Source organism: Trachemys scripta, chromosome 1 (genome assembly GCF_013100865.1).
Source record: "Trachemys scripta elegans isolate TJP31775 chromosome 1, CAS_Tse_1.0, whole genome shotgun sequence".
NCBI lineage: Eukaryota > Metazoa > Chordata > Testudines > Emydidae > Trachemys > Trachemys scripta.
This window is the reverse complement of record NC_048298.1, coordinates 316,241,817-316,262,473: the sequence shown is the minus strand read 5'-3', so window position 1 is coordinate 316,262,473 and position 20,657 is coordinate 316,241,817. Positions and strand designations below refer to the sequence as shown.

Below are 20,657 nucleotides of genomic sequence, written 5' to 3'. Positions count from 1 at the left end.
TAGAATGGAATATATAGTAAGGAGCTATATATACATACAGAACATGAAAAGGTGGAAGTAGCCATATCAACTCTAAGAGGCTAATTAATTAAGATGAGCAATTTTCAGCAGGAGAAAAAAGAAACTTTTGTAGTGATAATCAAGATGGCCCATTTCAGACAGTTGACAAAAAGGTGTGAGGATACTTAACATGGGGAAATAGTAGTGTCCAGGAAATGGACTGCTTGTGTGGATTGGTCTAGACTGAGGTTGATGGTGGGATGGAAATTGTTGAAATCATGGTGGAATTCCAAAGAAGCCCTTGAGGAATTCCACCATTATTTCAACAATTTCCTTCCATCAACCTTAGCCTAGACCAATTCACACAAGCCATACCACTGCAAAGTCACAGCCATACCACTGTATTAACAATTTGGTTTCCATTAAAAATAAATTAAGACAGTTGTTGCTTGTACAAAGCAAGAAATCTTGGATTACTCCTGTGAGACATACATAATCAATAACACTGCTCTACAGCCAAAATGCTTCTGAAATAAATGTAGTCAAACTTTACTAATTCTGGGTCACTGAGAATGAAAATGATGCTTAAAATTGTTAATTGGCTCTAGTTTTCAAGGTATGCTATTGGGTCAGTATATACGACCCTTGACTTGGGAATGGCGGAGGATAAGTGAGTTATAAAGGGAAGGGATCTCAGTTTAAACCAGAAATGACTAAAATACATCTTTGACTGGATCTATGAATAAATCTGACTGGGTTTGGACAGTACTTGCTTTTTAGGCAAAACAATGAATGATGCAATCTGAAACTGGTATTGCGTCATACATGATATGAATTGCATCATGTTATTCCTAGAAGTCATGGATGATGCAATCATAATGAAGCTTACATCACTCTGCTGAACAAATTGCCCTATATCAGCTCTAGAAATCATACAGTATCATGCTCTCTTATTTGTCAGTGTTTGATTTTGCAAAGGGACACATTTCTGTTTAGCCAAAGTGAGCAGAGATGCCTCGTACTTGTGTGAACAGTGCAGATAACTTCTGCTATGTTTGTGGTGAAGTCACTTTTGCATCACAAAAGCGCAGTATAACCACTATGGTTAAGAGAGCCTATCACCTTTATTTTGGCTGCAAAATTGGCGATCAGGACAAGAGGTGGGCCCCACACATATGCTGCAACACTTGTGCAACAAATCTTCGCCAGTGGTTGAACAGGAAAAGGAAATCTATGCCTTTTGCAGTGCCAATGATTTGGAAAGAGCCAACAGATCATACCAGCAATTGTTACTTCTGCATGGTGCCTCCAGTTGGGAAATTTGTGTCAAAGAAGAAAAAGTGGACTGTGCATTATCCAAACATTCCATCAGCTATACGCCAAGTACCCCACGGAGAAGGACTGCCGGTTCCTGATGCACCAGAATCATTCTCACTTGGGTCAGACGAGGAAGAGGATGAAACTTCTGGTCCTGAACCATCAATGTCACAGGACCCACATTTTCTCCCATCCTCCTCCTCTGAACCACACCTCATAACACAAGGTGAACTGAATGACCTTGTCAGGGATTTGGAACTACCCAAGAGTGATGCAGAGCTGTTGGGCTCCAGACTACAGCAGAGGAATCTCCTGGCAGGTGATGTGAGGGTTTCCATGTTCTGTGACCGTCAAAAGGATCTTGTCCCATTCTTCTTCATGGAAGGTGATTTTGTAGCCTGCAACAACATCAATGGTGTGATGGCAGCCCTCAACATCGTTCACGATCCAGATGAGTGGAGACTGTTCATTGATTCATCGAAGACAAGTCTTAAAGCTGTTTTACTGCATAATGGCAATGTTTTGCCATCAATTCCAGTTGGTCATGCATTCCATATGAAGGAAACCTATGACAACATGAAACAACTTTTGAGGTGCATAAACTATGATCAACATGAGTGGCAGCTTTGTGGAGATTTGAAGGTTGTTGCTCGGTCTGCAGACTGGATACACAAAGTACTGCTGTTTTCTCTGCGAATGGGATAGTCGTGCAAGAGATTCCCACTACATCAAGAAAGACTGGCCACTCCGACAGTCATTGGAGCCTGGGAGGAAAAGTGTTCAGCATCCACCACTTGTTGAATCAAGGAAGATTTTGTTACCACCCTTACACATCAAGCTGGGTCTGATGAAGAACTTTGTCAAGGCCATTGACAAAACACAAGCAGCTTTCAAGTACCTCCATGGAAAATTTCCAAGGTTAAGTGAAGCTAAGATAAAGGAAGGTGTCTTTGTTGGTCCTCAGATTCGTGAACTTCTTCGAGATGATGCATTTGACCATGCACTGTGTGGCAAGGAAAAGACGGCATGGAAAGCCTTCCAGTTAGTGGCAATAAATTTTCTTGGAAACAACAAAGCAGACAACTACAGGTTGTTGGTGGAAAACCTCCTCAAGGCATACAAAAGCCTTGGTTGCAACATGTCACTAAAGATACATTTTTGCACTCTCATCTAGATTTTTTTCCACCGAACTGCGGAGCAGTGAGCAACGAGCATGGCGAGCCATTTCACCAGGACATTGCAACAATGGAGAAACGCTATCAGGGCAAATGGAGCCCATCAATGCTTGCAAACTATTGCTGGACAGTGACAAGAGATGCTCCGTTTAATAAATGCAAGAGACAAGCCAAGAAGCGCCGAGTAGACACTGAATAGGACTAAACTATGTACATAATAGTTTTTTGCCTTTTGTTTCATAATAAATTTTATTTATATAACCCTTTTGCTGATTTTTAAAGTGTTACATAAACAGGACAGGTGAAATATCATGTAAAGCAACCATAAACACATGAAAAGACCTAGGTTTACAATTTATGATTAAAACTCTACTATCTACACAATATACATAGACATAAAATGTAAAAACTTAAATAGCTTAGAAACAGTAGCCAATCAGTTGTTTTAATTGTCATATTTGAATTCAGCACATCAAAATACATAATACATAGCACATTTTATCTCTGAAGCAGACGACTTCTCAAAAATTGTAGACCAGTGTAATAATTAATGCAGCCCTGAACCTAGCTGTGAGATATTTGCTGTATATCTCAGATTTACTGATATTTAAGTGAGAAAGCACTTGAATTTGCTCTACTGCTTTCTTTATCCTGTAGTCTAAGAAGCAGAATGAGTTGTAAATTCAGAGGATTTGATCTAACCATTGGGAGAGTGAAAGGAGAGAAGATAAATAGGTGTAACATCACAACAAGCCTGTCTCATGGCACTCCTTCAAGTCACAGCTGGCTTAGTCAAAACAGGAAGTATAAGCTAAATCTGACACCTTTTAAGTTAGGTCTCTGAAGAGGTATTTAGTACTGAACCCTGGTTCCAATTCCTTTTATTTACATAAGCACCGGAGGTAATGAAAAAGCAATTATATATGAATTAAAAAGTCACAGAAAATGTTGTAGCTTTATACCATGTAATTTTCAACACCTCCTGTTTTCATTCATATAACAGAACTGGTCTGTCTGAAATTCCTTCCAGGGCAGAACTTGCATGGCTGTAATGCTATTCCAATGGAAGAGTTGTACTCGGATAGACAGAATTATCTAAGCAGGAAATTTACAATGTATTTAAAAAATCAAAATCCATTTCTCTCTGTTTTAGAAAGTTATTTGACTTGAAATTCATTTGACTTCACAAATATTTAACTTTTTCTATAACAGAGATTATCCATCTATCTATCTATCTATCTAAACATTAAAGTACAATAACTAAACATTCAGAAAGAATGCCTCTGTCTTCTGAAATAGAGGAAAGCAGGAGAAAATGTTATCTCGATATGAATATGGACTTGTTCAATCATTCTTCTCTGTGGTGATTTAATTACTTCAGGAGTTAGAAAGATAGTGGTTTACTCAATGTGTTGCTGTAGTAATGAGACTGCATCAAGTATAGTCCTTGTGGTTGGTTAGATCTAATGCAGTCTAATGTATCTTATCCTAGCTGTCTACATCTATATACTATTTACGGCTGCTATCACAGTATGATGATCTTGACTAACCTTCATTGATGTTCCTAAAACCCTTGAAGTCAATAGGACTTCTCACAGGAGTAAGGACCTGTTCGGGTAGGTAAGGGCTCTCAGGAACTCTTCTAGGATACTCATATTTACCTCAGGGTTTGTATGAGGGTTCTCTGCAGGAGTCATTGAATAATGATAGTTAGCTTTTTTTCTGGTCTCTGCTGTTTCAAGTTTTCAAATAGGGGGATATCAGCTTCTGGTAGCGCTCTAGTTACATGCGCGTTCTAACTTAACGCCAAATACAGTCATATGTGTGTTCATCATAAAGCCAAGTTCCTTTCACGTTTTTATACATATCTTTTCCACTTGTCAGCTTTTGATTTGTGCATATATAAGTGGTGTAATAAAGTCATTGTTTGTATGCATGGAAAAAATTAAATGTACTCACCATGTGCAATATATTTGTAATAGTGTGTATGTGTAACTGAAGCATTTTAAAAGAAATCACCACCAGACACAGATACATATAAAGAAGATATGTTTGATCTCAAGATGGCTGAACTCATAGAAAGTTTGACTAGGAGTCAGATGCATCTCAGTTGTCCACCTTGAGATTCATCAGTGTTTTGCAAATTTGTATATTAACTGTAGGTACCCAGTCTGCTGCAACTACTTTAAATCCAGCTTCTTGCAACTAATACTCTTCACATTCTACAATATTTTTGTTGGCAGCTGGTATACCTAAACTTTTAGGCCTTGAAAGGACTCAAAACCCAATCCTCAAATACTTGAAATACCAGTTAGGGTAGATAGAAAAATAATGAAAGAATCACATAAACGTATAGTTTCACCTGCCCCATATCTCCCCTTCCAAAGTCCACAAGTACGTTTTACTGGCCTGGCTAGAGTAACAGGATGAAATTTTAAGAACCATGAGCCTTTTGGTTTAAAAGCAAGAAGCTAGTTAAAGCAGCATTTCCTTTCAAAAGGGCTGCAATCTGAATTTTAAGCAGACGACCTGCTGCTGCTGTTCATCTCTCATAATAAATCTACTGTGGCTTTTTTTGCTATTTCTTAATGTGATTCAACTTGCTGTACATAAGTGTTATAAATATTGATGTTAATTGTTAAACATGATATACTGCTCTGTGTTAGCATCCCAGATACTCAAAAGATAATCCTCATTTATGGGAAATCTCAGCCTATCATAAGTGGTATCCTATCTTAAAAAAAAAAAGATGATTTTTAAGTTTCAAGGCAGACTTAGATTTCAGTGTACCTAACATAAAGCAGTGTTAGGATACAGCACAGACTATATATCTTTTTTGTTTGTTTGTTTGTAAACAATGACAATGTTAACCTGAATGGACTGGGAACCAGCTATTTCCAGAAACTGCCTACATCCTATTCCAACAGTTGTACTTGTTTGGAATGCTCCTGCTGTCCTCAGTGCTGAATTCCTGGGAGAGGGCAGCAGAGTGTTTTTGGTGGAGGGCCCTTTGCTCTGGAATGTATGACTTCTTGGGATCAGAGTTTGGTGACTTGCAGGACATGGTACAAGATGCATCTGTTTAATATTGTTTTTTCTTAGGGCATAAAAGACACTGATGTTTATTTGAAGTTTGGGGAAAGATTTAGTGAGTTCTACTGTTTCTGACAGTTACTCACTGCCTGGCTTTGGGAAATCATTTAGACTCACATTTTCAAAGGCGTGGTCTAACTTTGGGTGTCTCAATTTTGACTCCTACTGCATTGATAGTTGTAAAGCACTTTGAGCGTTTCAAATAGAATGCGCAGTAGAAATTTATTACATTGTTATTGAGCTGTGCACTCTGGAAACGCTGAAGTAAGTAAAATTGAGCAGAGCCAACACAGCTGAACTAGCATTTAGCCTCAGTTCATTAGATTGTGGCTATTCTCCAGGCCTCCTGGTAAACAGGATGCATATTCAGCTTCCGTTGGATACAGATCCATGTTATTTGGTACCAGATGAATCCAAAAAACTGCGTTAGTCACATCCCTAACTTTCCCACTGCAAAGTGACACACATCTGCGAAAACTCATCTGTGTCTTAAAAAAAAAAAAAAAAAACAAAACCCACATTCCATTAATGTGACTTGAAAACAAGTACTTGCCTCAATTAAGCTAAATCCAAGGAAACAGCTATAACAGGAGCCTACCTCAGAGGAGTTTGTCACAAGATGATTATTAACTTTTGGCAACCAGCAATGACACCACACTGGTTTTCAGGAGGTGTTATTTTACTGACAGCGGCAGCAGCAGAGGTGGCAGGAGTGGCAGCTCTCTCAGTAGAAAGGTGCAGCAGCACGTTCCTGTCACAGAGTTTTAAGATCCAGTGGGAGTGAAGTCTAATAACAACTCTAGCCAACTTTCTCTCTCATGATTCCCCCCCACCCTTCTTTATTGTGTTAGAGAATGAGATTGGTTCCCTGACAGTGGGCTTAGGGGAGATAAGATTCTGACAAGATACAGGATGCACAGAAAAATGTGTGACTAGCCATAGTAACAAGGTTGAGTGTGTTAGCTTTTGATTTAGAGGATTGAAATCCCAAACCATGCGTACAGTGTTGTATTGTTTGTTACCCGGAGGCTACTGTGCTGACCCCAGAGAAGCAGAAAACAGTAGCCAAAAGACATGTCACCTGTAACCATCTCCACATCATGTGATTAACATTCAAGCATTGAGGGTTATTTATTAAATTTAATGTAATTAATTAGATTTTATTCTTAATATATTCAAATTAGAATCTGTGTGTCTGCAGCTGCAGAGATAACTTTGGGAATTAGCTCCCACTGCAGAATTTGTCCTACCAAAATCTGTCCCTTTGGTCTACCAAACTCTTGCTTAGTCATTGGATCATGCAGGTTGAGGGAGAGGCTCATTAAAAACTTCACCTCCATTAAGCTGTGCTATTGGTCTTCTGGGTGACCTTGGGCAACTCACTTCATCTCTCTGTGACTCAGTTTTCACATGTGTACAAAAGATGATAACGGTACTGACCTCCTTTGTAAAGTGCTTTGAGATCTACTGGTGAAAAGTGCTCTAGCGCAGCCAATAAATAATAATTAATAATTGATAATAATAATCTGATATTTGGATCACATGGTGAAAGGAAATAATAAATTAAAGGATGCCTCCACCTCTTCCTGTCAAACCATGCTGAAGGAGGTGAGGACAAGTTACCAACCATTAGGCAGTGTGGTTGGAGGGGTGTGGCATTGGAATCCTATCCTAGAAGATAGGAAGAACTATCGCTTTTGGAGCACACTGACCATAAATTTGGCAACCAGACTACAGCACCTGACTTGTGAAATTTCCAGTTTGCTGAACATCTCTGTGATCTATGGAGAGAGAAAAAAAATGCAAAACCCACCAGAGTTTATTGAATTAACGATTCTAGTACTGATTGTGTTGTTCATATTAATATCTAATTCAGTGATAACTGCTCTCTATGACTCGTTTTCCACTTGGGCTACCACAAAATTAACAGTCTGCTACTGAATGCAGCACTCGTGTGACACAATATTCAGGGAGCCTTGATACAGAATTTGTTACAGCATGATGAAGAACCTAGCACATTCAGAACCTTGATTAGAATTGAATATACTTACTGTCTATAGATGTCTATCTTTATATTTTTTCTGTTACTGGTTAAGATGGCTGTCTTGAGAATAGAAGTGGCTCTGAATTGCACCCAGGAATCTAAACTCAAGGATCCAAACCACCCACCCCTCCCGCCTACTCATTATTTTACTAGGCATTTATTACGAAAACATTTCAGTAGACATTGAATTCAGCAGCATGTTTGTTTGCCATGAACTCCACTTACAGTCCCAGACTTCCCTCAAAGGATTACTACATTTTTCCTAGACTTTTGATATCAGTAGATAGGATGATAAAATATTTTAAGCAAGTGTAACTAGACCTATGCAAATAATTGATTTTTTTTTCAATTCACTGGCAGTTCTGAAAAACTAGAAATAAAATTTGATTTGGGTTCAATCAGATTTGCACATTCTGAAAAAAATTGTTGAATTGAAAAATCTCCATTTTGGGGCCTAACAAAACATTTCATTTGACTGGAGCATTTTGTTGCTGGGCATTTTCAAGGGCCGGATTCACAATGGCAAGAGGAGGATCCTTCTTGTTAAGCTTTAGCCCTCTAGTTAGGACTTTCAGCTGGGATCGAGGTTCAGTTGCTCCCCTCACCTAATGTGGAGAAGGGATTTGAACTCCAACTATATTGTAAGGGAGTGCTGCCTTAGCCACTTGCCTGTGGGGTATACAGTGGGGAGGCTGTCCCAATCTCTCCAGTTGAAGCAGCTCTGCTGAGTACAAATAATTAATCATTAGCACATGGACATGAACTTGGATCTCCCACAGTTTCACTCTTTTGTCCTAATGACTATTTGAATATTTACATACAGTGAAACAGCTTCAAGAGGCAAGTCCCATAGCCCAGTGGCTAGAGCACTCTCCACTGTGGGCAATTCAAAGGCATCTAGATACTGTGAGAGTTGTATCCCCACAACCTATATCTTCCCAGCTGGTGCGTGACGTGGAGAGGAGTGAATCCACAGAGAAAATGTTATTGGGTTCCTATGGAGAGGTGAAGGAGCTAACTGAGTTTCCTCCATCCTCCTTGAGGCTGCCTTTCCCACTTTGTCAAATAGGCATGTGAAGAAAAAGTGTCAGGGGCAGGAGTGTTTGTGTGGGAGGGCAGAAACTGCACTAAGAAGTATCCTACCTCCAGACTGTCCCAGAGATAAATCACAGACTATGATAAAGAGATGTGAAGCTGCATTAACTGTCAACTTAGCACTCTGTGACACCTTCTCCCCACCCTCCCCAGAGAGTCACAGAGTAAAGCTGCAAGTGGTGAGCCAAGTCAACATGGATACTAGGCTTGCATGCTGCCATGAGAGACTGCCCAGCAGTGCAGAGCAAGACTCTTGCCATATAGCCTGTCTGTGGATTTCTGCTCCTCCACCTCCTTCCCCTCTCAGTTCCCTGTTTACTCCATAACACCAATAGACTTGTGGCTTGGGGAAGGAGGGAGGTGTAGAGTCTGCAGCTGAGCTGTTGTGAGGCTGTATTAACAAATGTTTGTGAAATATGTTGCAACCGTTGGATTACTAGGCTGTGAAAGTGAAAAGCATGATTTATTGTTTCATTCTAATTACCGAGATCTACTGTATAGAACACTTTCTGCAGACATCAGTGATCAGCAGATGTTTCTATCAGCTGACAACTTTTTACAAACTGTGGGTTTCTTCCATTAATGTGTCCAGTGATGGTGACATTCAGGCCAGAGCTGAAGGTTACTCTTTTGTGCTTGCTTGTTTTTGTTTTAATTTTTCAACAAAAGTTTATTTCTGAAAAGAAGTTTGTGGCTCATTAATGAACAAAAACACGTGTTCCATCTCTTCTTAAGGCAGTTACTAAAAATGAAGCAAGATTAAAGTGTGTGTGTGTTTGTGTGGGTGTAGATATATAATAGGGTAAGAAGACAAGATAAAAACTTACACTAAGTAGATTTTTGTTTTTCAAGGTAGATAAGTAATCTGGCACTATTCCAAAAGGATTTCTGTGTCTGTGCTGATAATAGCATATCCTTCTCCCCACAACAAAGTGCCTCCTTTAAGAGATGGGGTCAATTCCATGTGCCTTCCAGCTAAAGCTGTGGGGCTAAGGGTCAGATGATAGCCTGAAGAGCAGCTGGTCCTTATAAAGGCCAGCAAGTGCTCAGCTAAGCTAAGGAACTACAGGGAGTAAATAGCCTTCTGTAGCAGGTCCTTAAACAGAGGAATTATCCTAGTTACTAGAAGACTCCCAGACAGATGGTCTGGAGAATGAGAACCCCAAGGAGTGGAAAGCCTCCTGTGGGACTCCATGGGACAGGGCAAGGGGTGAGAGAGGGAAAAGCTTTTGGGAACTGTAGCCTATGTGAGGCAGAGAAACTCCTCTGTTATTGTGCTTAAGTTTTTTGTGCCCTGAGCTAAGGGCCTGACACTCATTGCTGTGGCATTGATTCTTCCTGGGCCAGGGAGCTTATATGAAGCCACAAGGGTATGTGGTTAGAGTAGGGTATCCTAAACCAGGTATTTGAAACCAAAATAATCAGCAACTGTTGTACTTATATATTATCTGCAAGGGGTCACCAAAAAAGGCCCAAGCTACTTTAGGAAAAGGACAGAGGAATACAGCTCTCAAAAAATACACCCAAATATCCAACATATAATGTCTGAGTATTATTATTTAACATATGTATATTGGCAGGGTCTTTGGGCCAGCTAAATATGGGGCTGCATTGTACCAGGCAGTGATAGAGTGTACTGTCTAAATAGACAAGACAGACATAGGATAGGGGCAGGAATCTAACACATAAGCAGAGCAAGCAATGTGATGGTGGCAAATGTCGTGTTAGTCCCATGTTTTTTGGGGTGACCGGGGGTAGTTAAGTGGGCAGGAGCTACATGGAAAGGAAAAGCAGAGTGGGGGGAGAAGAGTGTAAGGAGATGCTACTGTAGAGTGAAGCTGAGGTGAAGAGATCAGGAAGGTGGAGGATTAGAGCACATGGCCCATCAGCACGGAGAGAGAGAGTCAGAACATCCGACAGTTTTCATTGGAATGTCAAAAGTAAAAAAAGTTCTTTGCTTTGTCTGCTTCTGTTTCTTCTAGCTGTTCTCTGTATCCACTCCCCCCCCCCACCCCACAAGACTACAGGGGGAGGGGAGATGCCACCTGGATCTTACTGACCCCCAGAGTAGAATTAACATTAACTGATCATATCAGGAATAATGTCATAGTGGAAAGTCAAATAACAAAGCTGACAATCTCCATATGAAAAGAGAGATTAGATGATGGAAAACTCCAAATATAACATAATATACTTTTTTCTGTTCAACAGATTACCTGAAAGGACTAATTTTTGACTCAACTCAACATCTTGTCTTCATCAATTTTCACTCATACAAGGACTATCTGCTGAGATCATTTCCCTTTGAGGGCACTGTCCATACAGCTGATAGCTGAATTCAGGTATAGTGGATGTTTAAACCAAGTTTATTTCAAATGTGTTAGTGTGCTGAGCCCAAGCATTCATGTACTTGCCAAACTGAAGCCAGTCACTGAGACTATTGCCATCAGAAATCCAATGGTCAGAGGGAGCAATGTATAGAACAGTTATTTTAAATGAGGTAAATTTAGATTGAACAAGTTGATCGCGCCTGCCGGGGAAATATGCATTTAAAAAATATTCTCATTCACTTCATTGGGAACTTTGAATCCTATGGAAGGTTTAGACTTGTTATGGTAAGAATAGACAATTGGCATATAGAAATTAATACCACTTACTTATTGGAAATGTATTGGTAACATTTTAATTGTTGTAACATCCATCTAACTGTTCATTAAACAGTTATTTGTTCAAATTTAATAAGACTGCAATTACATGTTAAATAGCAACTGATTATTAAATACAGTTACTGAAGACTATTAGAGACAGCCCTGAGGCACCAAGTTTATATTGGCGTCTCAACTTTCCAAGAGTCTGAATGTGGTTGGACCTGGGCTTTTCGTTCATTCTATTATTGAGATGATGGGAATCAGCTGCAAAGTTTGGATTCAGATCGTACCTTACCCAGAGGGAAATGTTCAGGTAAAGCACTTTGGTTCAGGCCCATATCATTTATGAAATTTCACCTAAGCCCACAGGAATTGTGTGTTTGTTTTCATATGTTATATACTTGTGTGTGTATATTTGTGTATTTATATGTGTGTTTAATATATACAGGAGCAAACCTCTTGCATACTGAAATTAAGTTCTGGTGATTTTTCTTACATATTCAGGTAAATACAATATACTGCATTAATGAACAGGTCAAATGCATGGTGCTTGCTAACAGCCTAATTCAATGCAAAGCAATGCAGTACAACAGCTGTAGATAAGAGACGTTTGGATCTGATGCTCATTATCCAGATGGATGATGGATATCCAATTTACATTTATTGAGGAAGCATCAGCAGATGGAAATGGAATGAAAGAGTAAATGTCTATGGTTACCTGTTAACTGGTGTACTTCATCATTCACCAGCAGAATGAATTATGTTCATGTAGTTCAAAATGCCTCTAATTAATTTTTGAGAAGAACCTTTATGCTGACCTATTAATAAACCATAGTTCCAGGTTGGGGATAAGGAGCTTGTTAAAGTGTAACACATGCCTGTGCAAATAGATTTGGAAGTGCATAGTTCACTGTTGTAATGTCAGATGTTTTACCTGCCTACCCAACTAATTGAGAATTACATTGGAAGAATAGAAAGCTATTGAAATAAATGAGACAGACGGTGCACTCCAAACAGACATAACTGAATTAGAACTGATGAACCCACCAAGAGTAGATTCACAGTGTCACTTTAAATACCATACAATTTCATTCATTTTCTTGCACCTGATCTGTTGTTGCAACCACTAAAAGCTTTCAGCTGAAAGATGGACAGTTTAACTTGAAGATTCATTCTGCATACTAGCCCTACTACCAGGAGGAGATTTATTGAAGGATAATCTATATATTAAAAGGAGTGCCAGCCTGAGATCCTGGGAAGCAGACATTTTGATGGCAACTGGGACAGCCATCACTAACTTAGCCCTCTCAAAAAGAATGTATATTGTTGGAAAGTTGCCAGCATCAGTACATTTTTATAGATTTACACCCATGGCATGATTCCCATGATCTACAAAGTGAAAAGCTCTCTCCCTCTCTTAAATATTAATGCAAAGTGCAATATACTATAGCTAGTAAGAGGAGTTTGATACCAACACAAAAAATGAAATGGAAAACAACTGCTGCTCACCAATAATATTGTGCAGTATTTTAAATTCACCGTGTCCATATGTTTAGCTACAGACCTTATCTCTAAACTTCCTATAAAGTTTGAGAGTGTTTGGATCTAGGATTTCTGCCCATTATAAAGATACAAACTAGATGAATGAGTATCTGGATCGGACCTGATTCAGAATTAGGTGTGTGTTTGGATTCTGTGGTTTGGGTTGCCCAGCTCTAGGTACGGTATTTTGGGTTTGCACTACTATGCCTCCTTTCTTATGTAATAATATAGACAATAGAGACCAGATCCTGACACTCCATGTACCACATTGACTTCATTTTTTGGTTACGTCTTTTAGTTCTACTGAGGATGAAACATAAATTTCCAATTTGCCACTTAAAGAAAGAGATTATTTTGTTGTGTTGTTTTTGCCATTGCTTCTGCTTCCACTGATGTGAGGGAAAACTACATCTTGGCAGGTTTTCAGGATAGGTACTGACCCGTGCCAAGCAGTGGGTCTGTAAGGAAGGCTTTGAACCACCTTTTTGACTCTCTGATCCTCATTTGCTCTGCATTGACCCCATTCATCAATGTGAAGTATAGCAGACTTTGGGCTCCTCTACTTTATACTGCCTGCCCATGGCCTCCAAAGGTCATTCCCTTCAGCCAGGGATCACTGAGGCATAAGAATGCCCTGGCCTTGCCTCCTTTCCTCTGCTACATATACTGGGGACTCAGGGTGCTTAGCTTAGCTGCCGCTGTGGTTTTACTCCACATGAGACTCCTCCTCATGCTGGGGACTCCTCTTAAAGCTGAAACTGTCACATACACTGGTGCTATGCACAGACAGTAGCTGGGGCACATCAGAGACTGTCCCTTCATGTCAAACCAATTGCCCAGACAAAACAGTAAAATTATTACCTGTGTAAAAAAACCCACAAAAAGAAGACTTCAGTGGCCATCAAAGTATATTTGAGAATACTGTATGTCAGTCCCTTTTAACAGCCTCCCTCTATATTAGCTGCTGAAAACTGCAGGGGACAGTAGTTAGGTTCAATAGGCGAATGCTCTTGTTTTGAAACTTCCCTTGCCTTAAAAATTCAAAGGAAAATAATCACAATATTTAGCAAAAAACAGTTTCTAAACTTAGATATGTAGTGTATTTTATTGTACATTACTATTTTAGACAGCTGGAAATACTGGTAGTCATAACACTGAAGGACAGAAATAGAAACACCATTTGCTAGCTATTTAAATAGAGAGCTCTTCACTTTCTTCCAAACGTGATGATTTTTCAAAGATTAACATATTAAGTGCATGGAAGAATCTTCAGAGAACGAGACATTCTGTGGGGAAGATTAGCAAACCTCCAGTGGTTTGTCCTGGCTAAAAGGAAAACTGAAAAATGACCTTTTATATTTTTCACCACTACAAATCATGCTGATCCACCATCCCAGTGATGCGTAGAGATGGAAATAATGGAGATGAGTACAATAGACTTTTCCATAGACTCAGTTTTCCAGGTCATTTAATTCTCTCTAGTGTCTTCAGAACCTTTCCAACCGAGCTAATGATAACAGATTGTCACATTATCCAGCTCATGGTGACCTGTCTGGGTAGGTGCCAGAAGTTCTATCCCCTCATAGCTATGAGTTTAAAAAAAATTGTCTTCTGTAACTGCTATAAGCAAACCCAATAAAGCATTACACACAAATGAAATAGTCTGTCATTGTTTTATGTGAGCATTTCAAGAACTAGCATTGAATATCCATTTCTAATAATTTATCCATTAGGCATGTTCAGGGCTGGCTCCAAGGTTTTGGCCGCCCCAAGCAGCCCAAAAAAAAAAAAAGCCGCGATCGTGATCTGCGGCGGCAATTCGGCGGAAGGTTCTTCGCTCCGAGCGGGAGTGAGGGACCGTCCGCCAAATTGACATTGAATAGCTGGACGTGCCACCCCTCTCCTGAGCAGCCGCCCCAAGCACCTGCTTGCCAGGCTGGTGCCTGGAGCCGGCCCTGGGCATGTTATGCTGCAGCAGCTTTGTGTCATTGTGCTCAAGGATCCTGGCCATAAACCAGCGTATTTTGCCCTGGGGGAGGGAGAGGGTTAACCCAAATCTAAGTGGGAATCTTCCTACAGTGTAGAGCCAGCATAAAGGTTTTGATATTAACCCATCTCCCATAAAAGAGCAACAGCTGGAGAAAAGTGAGTAAGACTTGGTTGACCCTCACCGCTGCTAATCGCTAGCTATGGTTTTGGTGCCTTGAAGCTGTTTGCTGACCATGTAATTTATGACTGGGGATTGGGACTGCAATTAGGACTGGGCCTGGGAGAGTGCAAAGGTGAATTTCATGCCACACACGCACCTACACACACACACACGCACATCTGATGTATGCGTTGTATGCCTCTGTCATATCTGAAGATCTGGCCCATTGTTCCAAAGAATGAGCACCAGTACTTGTGAATAAGAGACAACCATTAATTTTGCCCCCCAATTGGACCAAACCTTATTTAAAATAAGCTTACTATGGGTATCCCTGTTCTCCATCCCATTTAGTTCCAACCAGAGCGAAATGCCAGATCACAAGAGATTGTTTGTGGGAATTTCTGCCCGAAGCAGGTAATGTCAAAAATATCTTGAGAGAGACTTTTGTGGTAAAAGGGGAAAGAACAGAAGCCTGACTGGTGAAAGAATAAGTTAAAGAATATTTAGATAAATTAGATGTATTCAAATTGGCAGGGCCTGATAAAATGTATTCTGAGGTACTTAAAAACTAGCAGACTCAATCTTGGAACCATTAGAAATTTATCTTCAAAACCTCATGGAGGATTGGTAAGGCCGCAAAGTACTGGAGAAGGGCAAACATAGGACTTATCTTTAAAAGGGGAACAAGAGAATTATAGACCAATCAGTATAAGCAGAGTCATAAGTAGTAGCCGACCCGGATTTGTCAAAAACAGATCATTGCCAAACCAACCTGATTTCTTTGACAGGGCTACTGATCTAGTGGATGGGGGAAGTAGTGGGCATGGTATATGTTGATTTTAATAAGGCTTTTAACTCAGCTCCACAAGACATTCTCAGAAGCAAACTAGGGAACCATGTGATGCACTTGCAAAAAAAGGTGAATGTCATTCAGGAGTGTTGTATGTAAAACATGGCAGCTAATTGTCCCACTCTTCTTGGAACTGGTGAGGCCTCAGCTGGAGTATTGTGCCCAGTTCTGGGTGATGCACTTTGGGAAAGATGTGAACAAACTGGGGAGAGTCCAGAGGAGAACTAAAAAATGCTAAAAGGTTTAGAAAACTTGATCTAGGGGGAAAGGTTTAAAAAAATGGGCATGTTTAGTCTTGAGAAAAGAAAACTGGCTGGGACGGGGGGGAGGTGGGGGCTGATCATTGTTTTCAAATAGCTTAAAGGTTGTTATAAAGAGGACGGTGATAAACTGTTCTGCACATCCACTGAAGGTAGAACAAGTAGTAACTGGCTTAAACTGCAGCAAGGGATACTTAGGTCAGATATTAGGAAAAACTTTCTAACTATAAGGATAGTTTAGCATTATGATAGTATTGCAAGGGAGGTTGTGGCATCCCCATCATTTAAGGGTTTTAAGAACAGGTTAGACAAATAGCTGTCAGGGAGGCATATGCACAATTGATCTTGCCTCAGCACAGGGGTCTGGGCTAGGTGACCTTCAATGTCCCTTCCGGCCTTATATTGATATTTTTTTACTAAAGATCTGTTCTAGGACATATTTTGGGGAAATTCTATGGCCTTTGTTAAGCAGGAACTCAGGCTTGATTATCACAATAGTCCCTTCTGGCCTTGGAATGTATGAATCTGAATCCATACATATATTTGTTTACAGCTCACCACTGCCTAGGATGACCAGACAGCAAATGTAAAAAATCGGGACGGGGGTTGCGGGGGTAATAAGAGCCTATATTAGAAAAAGACCCAAAAATCGGGACTGTCCCTATAAAATCAGGATATCTGGTCACCCTACCACTGCCTGATGAAATGCCTAATATTAGCATGTATTACATATTAACCATATATGCATGTGGTTCACTGCTTTTTGCTATTGTATTTGTTTTCCTTATCATACTACTTTAGGTAATTGGATGTATTTGACCAGTCACATCTGTTATAAATCATATAACATACAAGAAGCCAAGTTCATACATCTCAAAATGTGATCTGTAAAAGAATAAGGATTTGTTTGAGCCACCTCACCCCAAGATGGTTTCTTAGACTGTGAATTCTCTGGGACAGAAATTTTCCTCTTTGTTCTACATTTGAACAGCACCTTACTCAATGGGGTCCTAGTCCATGACTGGGTCTCCGAGGTGCTACTGCAATACAAATAATAAATAAAATGAGCACCAAGAGCTGGAATTTCCAGGCAAGCAGAGGCTGTGTGTGTGCTGCACCACCCGTAGGGGTCCATTTTCCACCTGCCAGCTCCCCTAGTGTGGGAAATGTAGAGCTATGCATCTTAACCTTTAAGACAGTAGCTTCACGGTGTCTTTGAGGTTGTGGTGGCATTCCTATTTTGTGTGGCACATGCTCAGATATTACCGTGATGGGCAGCATTATAAAACCTTAAAATAAGAGGTTATTCTGGCCACTGCAGGGCCTCCGTATTTTTCATGAAATACAGTCAATTTGAAATTCATAATAAAAGTATTGATGAACATTATAGCCTTTCTGTTCAACCTGTATTCCTCGTACTGAGATCCACACACCAGCCAAATGTCAGGATCATTCATTTTATACTAGGAATGGGCCAGAGCAACAGAGAACCCTTAGATAGTTCCATTGATTTCAGGGGGAGCAGAGTTGAACTAACACTGAGCACTTTTGAAAAGCCCATCGTCAGAGAATGGCTGCTGCAGAAAACCACTCATACTTAAGAATTGGCACAACCTGTAGCCAAATTGTGAACAGGACCTGGACTAAAAATATTTCATATTTTAAAATGTATATAACTTTTCTTTTTGTATCTTGTGCTCTGGAACCAGAAGTATAAGTGCCAAAATCCCACAAGAGAGGAGCTGTTGCCATGGTGTTTCTCGCCTGGCTAGAAAGCGAAAGACAGGAAATCTATCATGTTTGTAAATATTAACCTTTTTAGTCATCTTTTCCTTCTATATTAAATTAATTGGCCTATTAACTATTCTCCCAGAATCTTCTCAATGTTAGCAAGAGTGTGTCTGTATTCTAAGGCCTAAAGTGTAGTTCTTAACCCGTATGTGACTTGTATTGAGGAATTTCATGTGACTGAGTGTTTTACAAATACAAATAAATAAAAACTAATTAAATAATTCCTCCTGTTGCCAAGGCCAATTGTGTCTAACTATCCTCAGCATCTCCAGGTCTGTTGGAATCCAAGTCTCCAGGGGAAAAGACCCTTCAAATTAACAAAAAGGGTTTTGTTTATAACATACTTTTGTAGACAAAGTGATAGAAAAGGGATACTGGGTAATTGATGAGGGATGCTTTTTGTTGAAGATGGGTTCTGCAATGGATGAAATAATGACCCATTGAAAACTGTTTTTAATTCATTAAGAACTGTCGGTTGTCACAACTGTTAATAATGACTGGTTTAGAGATTCCCTTTCGCTCATCAATCAGGTAAACTGAGGACATAGAAGAAATTCCATCATTAATTAGGAAAACAGTACACGTGGTAAATTAATCATGGGAAAGTACTTTTCCCTCCAAAAAGTTTCTTTATCTAACACACTATACAAGGACAAGGGCTTGGGAAGTTAGTTTGGGAGTGCAGACTGTCAGCATCCCACCAGTTATAAAGAAGAGAGAGACAAGGTGTCTCTACGCTGCAATTAGACACCCACAGCTGGCCTGTGCCAGCTGTCTTAGGCTAGTGGAGCTTGAACTAAGGTGCTGTTTAATTGTGACATAGGTGTTTGGGCTTGGGCTGGAGCCCTGGCTCTAGGACCTGTAAGGATTCCAGAGTTTGGGCTGCAACACAAACCTGAACGACTTCACTGCAAGTAAACAGCCCCTTAGCCTGAGTCCCACTAGCCTGTGTCAGCTGGCACAGGCCAGCCACAGGTGTGTAATTGCAGTGTAGACATATCCACAGAGACCAGCTCTTTACCTAACACTAAGAGTAGTGATGGATCTATTCTTGCTGTATTAATCTCTGATCAATAAGCTTTGATTAAATAATTCTATTTGAGCCTGCTATTTGACAATCTAATTGTTATTCAATTCAAACATGAAACAAACCCTTTTCCTGTGAGGTTTTTTTTTTTTCTAGCCCAGATTTTTGAAGACTTGCATCCCCATTTAAGGCCCCAGTCCTGCAAACATTTGTGTTTGTAATGTAATTGGGATTGTTTGCTTGCATTAAGTTAAGTCTGTATATGTTGGGAGGATTAGGGTCTAAATACATTATTTTATTAATTTAAAGACAATATTTTTTTCTAGATTGGAGAAGTGGCCTTGGCAACAGGAGGAATTATTTAATTATTTTTATTTATTTGTATTTGTAAAATAATAATAATTCAGAGGCTCCTGCCCTATGATACTGTACATTTTAAACACAAAATAGTATGTAAGGGACAGTCCATTGTTATCTACCAAATCACTCTTAACCCATAGTCCAACTCCCTTCTTAATAGTCTGCGGGGAGATGGGGGGTAACGTGTACTGTAGTGGTGTTTTGTCACTTCACTAATGAAGTTTGTATTGTAAATTCATGTGTACATTGTTAATACTAAAATCTAATATTTGACACCAAATAAACAAGTTGCAGACTGAATTACAGAATGGCATTTCTCATGCAACATCCTATCAAATTTGCCATTACTACCTGATTCAAGTCATTTTACACGTCAGTAAATCTGTTAGCTAATGTTAATGATTTTCAGAGTCACACATAATTGGCCCCTTCAATGGTTTTCATCTTTTATTATGTCAATTTTATGTAAGTATGGACTTCAGCTACACACATCAATAATGTTGTCATAAACATCTCCAATGATCCAAAATAGATTTGTGCTCATAACTGGAAACCCAACAGCTTATTGTCAAAATTTGGGAAAATTAAATAACCCCAAATATCCGGAATCAGTGCATTCTGCCAAGTGGCAAAATAGGAATTCTTTATACATAGATGGATAGGATTCAGGAGTGTCACTGAATATGGCAATTCTCTGCTGACATGGAGCCATAGTCTGCTCTCACACTGGTGTATATCAAGAGTAATTCCAAAATGTTAGATTAGTGTAACTGAATGCAGAGATTAGTCCTCAGACGTACTTTCCAAGTTCTATTTTTATCATATATTAAAGGACACGATCCTGTAACTTTACTCACATGCAGATTACCTTTGATTTCAAAGGGACTACTTGTGTAAGTAGGAACAACTGGATCAGGACCGTAAAATTAAACTGAATCAGTATGTCATTCTCTAGCTTTGTTTCTGTGATACTTGGAGAACCTGCAGTTTCCTGCAATATAAAGGGCCAGATTGTCTATTCAGGTTGAGCTGAACACAGAAGAAGGCCAGAGAGAGAGGGCAAATGTGGCATTTAAAGCCATCTTTATGTTTTCCTGATCACAGGCTGGTGAGGAACTGTCCAGGTCACCAGCATAAAACAGAGCAGACTGCAGGGACCATTCCAGCAGCTGGAAATTGGCTGATGCTGTGGCAGCTAGCCCCACCCCTGTTCTCTTTGGAATGGCCCTTGCCCTGAGTGCCAGGAGCAGGGTATTCAAAAGCATAGGAGCTCTCATAGAAGGTCTAGATAATTATCAGATTCCTT

The 20,657-nt window shown here is 39.8% G+C and overlaps 1 protein-coding gene across 3 annotated transcripts in view; it reads left to right on the top strand.

Annotated features, from left to right (window-relative positions):
* Positions 1–20,657, top strand: part of CNTN5 (contactin 5) — a 987,313-nt gene that overhangs the window by 256,803 nt on the left and 709,853 nt on the right. For all 3 annotated transcript variants that reach the window (XM_034758906.1, XM_034758905.1, XM_034758907.1), the window contains one exon: positions 10,936–11,066. The gene's annotated coding sequence lies outside the window, so the exon portion shown is untranslated. The remainder of the gene's footprint in view (positions 1–10,935; positions 11,067–20,657) is intronic.